Below are 3,947 nucleotides of genomic sequence, written 5' to 3'. Positions count from 1 at the left end.
TCATGTTTTATTTCCATATCGCGTCAAACCCTTATCATGTTCCTTTGTGATGGGCCTTCCTACACTTAGCCCCGATTGCGATATGAGATGAACCCAGACCCGATATCATTTATACGCTTGAATTCATAATTTTTCAAGTTCGCCATACCGTGTTTCGCGAAGAATTTATTTGTTAAAAGGGTTTTATGTTTTAAACGAAGAAATAGCCTAAACCTCCATTTAACCACTAATATCAGTTTTAACTCATAATAAAGTCCCGCACCACCATAATTAGTCGTTGGGCCCCTCCGTACTACTCTTTTGCTCTTCCATCGTCCGATTTAATGCATTCAAATCCAATGGCCCTCGACAATTTCAGGTTGGCTCTTTGTACGAGCGTTACCCACCCGAAAAGCGGTATTCCACTGATCCCCTTTGCTATGTGTCAAGCTCAAATCATTTTGGGTGACCCCATCCCAAAACCACCTACACCTTATAAGAGGTGCGATGAAAACCAAAACCGCCTCTCTCATAACGACAAAATTACCACTGTTCATTTGCACCATATTTCAAAAAGAAAGCTGTTTCTCCGTTTAAACGCAAAAATTACCATTTTGCCTTTGTTTCACCTATTTTCACAGTAAACCCTCCATAAGCCTCTGCAACCAATTAAGCAATGGTTTTACCTTTCGATACGCTCTTAACTCCTAATATCCTTTCAAGTTCAATAAAGCCGCTGAAGACCTACTCTGTCACCTATGATTTCTTAACAATTTTTGTGTTTTATAGGTAAAAACCCCTGTTCCAGGCTTACAAAGAAAAATATTGCATGCATTTTGAAGACAAATCTAAAGGGATTTACTGTTGAAAAACACAGTAAAAACCTGAAATACACAGTAAAGGAAAAAGGAACACAGTAAAGGTTAATCAGCAGGGTCAAATGATTTTCACAGAGTTTAAAGAGTATTAGAGGAAAGATCAAATGAAGAAATCAACCAAGTGTAAAGGATTCAAATAGTCAAGCAGCTTAAAGGGGCAGAATATCAGACAACAAAGCCAGCACAACCTGAATAAAAGGGACAGCAAGAAGTAGTTCAAACAACTTCCCCTATCTTCTTGTATGAGGATCTTTCCTTTCATAGAATAAATCTTAATCAATTTTAGGCTAGTTCTTTAGTTTCATTATTGTATAAATAACTCTCTTCTAGAGTTGTTATAGGTTTGAAGTTCAAGGTTTATTACTCATTTCTTGTTAAGTAGTCACTGTTCATTCTACTTTGACCCTGGTTGCACCTGTGAAGGAAGCTTTTGTAGACACTTGATGTACTCAGTTTTTCTGGAACCTTAATACAAAGCAGAGGATTCTGAATTTGGTTTTACATAGTTTGTGTTATCCTATAAGTTTTTCAGTTATCAATTATTATGTCTATATTCATATGCTTATGACTTATAGAGATATCTAGGTAGGAATAATTGTGTCTCAATTAATTCCTATAAGCTCCTGAAGTGATCATCTATTAAGAGAATGGATTAATGAACTGTCTGTTTAGCCAATCCCCTCTAATCAATAAATCATTAGCATCTTATGTAAGCTTAAGTATATTGCCTTGAACCTTTGGAACGTAGTTTAGAAGGTTTTCACACTTATGATTGTTCTATTTTACAGTATGGAAACTGTGATAATCATATTATTTTTTGTCTTCTTCTCACCACTATTTTGATCTATATCATTGTGTAAAGCTTTATGGTAGCCCTTTGTTGAAATATTAATATTATCCAAAGGATTAAGTATTTCAATTCTACATCTGTCTTCATTCATTGGTCTTCCTAAACTAAAACCAAAAACCCCAAAACAATTATTCTAGATGCTCTGGCATTGGCAGTTGACCAACTACTATCTCAGAGGTACAACATCAAATTGGCGCCACTGCCATGGATTCGAATTTCATTTAATTTTCCCTTGGGACAACAATATTCATTCATTCTTTTCCTTTAAGGTGATTAAAGGTTTAGAAAGGTTAAAATCATTCACCTAGGCAACTCCACACTCCCAAGCTGGCACCTTATAAACATACCAGATCTTGTTCAGAAGTTGACATAGTTGAACCTTTATCTGATCCTGAAAGGCTTCTGAGAAAATCCAGTTCTAAAAGGGGACACCAACCATCTTCTTCTTCCTATTCAGTCCTTTAGTATGAAGAATTAGAATCATTTGACCCCTATAGTAATATCCCAACTAATCTTGATTACTCCCATTTATCACCTAGGGTTGCTAAACTTCTAGATAAGGGAGTTGATTTTAAGTCAGCCTACCTTATTCATTCATTAGAATCTCATCCAATACACACACTACCACGAGGACCACCCAAAAATGAATCTAATTTGGGTGTCAATCTACCAGAATATAAACCCACTGATTTCATATCCCCTACCACCTATCATTTTCCTTCCATTTTTGACTGACCTGAAGCTTCTTCTTCTAAACAATTTGAGGAGAACTTCTCTATATATTCCAATCCTCTCTTTGAAACAAAAGAAGGTATTCCTTTATAGGTCCCAAAGTTAGTTCTTAGGACTCCTTTGAAGTCTTTCGGGAGATCTCCTCCTTCATCTCCTCCTTCACCTTGTTATAGACATTTTTGGGCACTACAACCCGAAGCATAAATGTCCATAAACCAAGGGCTCCTAAGTCCCTAAAGGTGTTGTTCCAACCCCTAAAAGAATGAGTTCAACTGATTATAGCATCTCCCAGAAGTTCTCCATGAAAAACCACTCAGAATTGGTCAAAACTAGACCATCTCACCTGCTCCATAGCCAAAGTGTGTTGCATCCCACCTAAATACACACAGTAGGTGCGTTGCATGTCAAAAATCCCTTCTATGGGGTGCGATGGGCGAGAAGGGACAAATGGCAAGGTCAATCTGCGAGGTGGAGAAGCATGGAATCTTCCAGAAACTTCTCCTGTGACACTTGCCTCTCTGAATTCGACCAGGGATGAGTAAGAGATCATCAGTCTCCAAGTGGAATCAAGAACTATCAGAGGGGAGACACTAATCAAATCTCAAAAGCTGACTCATCTCCCTTGCCGACATCTATATATGGATCCCTAATCCCAGAGATCCAGAGGCTGGAATTTTGCATCCTGTAAGGAATTGTTGTTGGTTTCTTGAGACAACATCATAGTGTTGGGTGATCTAAGCTTTTCATGAGGTGAAGAAGGGCTTACTTGCTGAAAGGATGATGCTGGGTCAGAACAATTGGTTGTAATTCCCTTGGCTCTTTCTTGATTATCAATAAAGCTATTCAAGTTTTCCTCCATACTCTTGTATGATTTATGTTTTATGCATTTGTATGGTTAATATACATCTGATCCTATATTGTTTATGATAATAGATCTATGTTCTCGTATAGTGTTACGCTGCTTTGATTCTACAGGTACTCTATGAAGCTGGGTATACGAGGAAGCAAGTAGCAAAGGACTATCAGAAGAGAGAGGAATTGAACAAGGAACCAAGCGCAAGAAAGAGGTTGGTCTCCTTTATTCTTCTCTCATCTATCTTTCATAAAGGGAAACGAAAGTAGTTTTAAGTTTGTTTGTTTCTAAGGTAGCTACCAGCCTTAGTGGGATTAGCAGCTCTACATAGACACTATTCCTGGTAACAAAATGGCGACTCCGCTAGGGAGCGAGTAGATTGTTTGTTTATCTACATTTGTTTACTTTATAAACTTACAGACGGAGCCTGAAGCCAAGCCAGCTAGCCTTCGAACTGCATTTGCTATGCAAGTGCAAAGTAGATCAATGCTGCTTCAGTCAATCTCCGCGTTTTGTTTATGAATTAAACAATTGATCCACAAGCTCTCTAATTGCCCTTGTGGTGGCTCTAGTAACCTCCTTAGATCTACCCCTGTGATTGATTTACTGATTACCACTTGCTCGACCAAAATCCCTGAACTAAACTGCAAACTGT

The sequence above is a fragment of the Pinus tabuliformis genome, chromosome 8, assembly GCF_031772625.1.
Source record: "Pinus tabuliformis cultivar Carrire ecotype Pingquan chromosome 8, CPIR1, whole genome shotgun sequence".
Taxonomy (NCBI): Eukaryota; Viridiplantae; Streptophyta; class Pinopsida; order Pinales; family Pinaceae; genus Pinus; species Pinus tabuliformis.
This window is presented reverse-complemented; position numbering follows the sequence as displayed.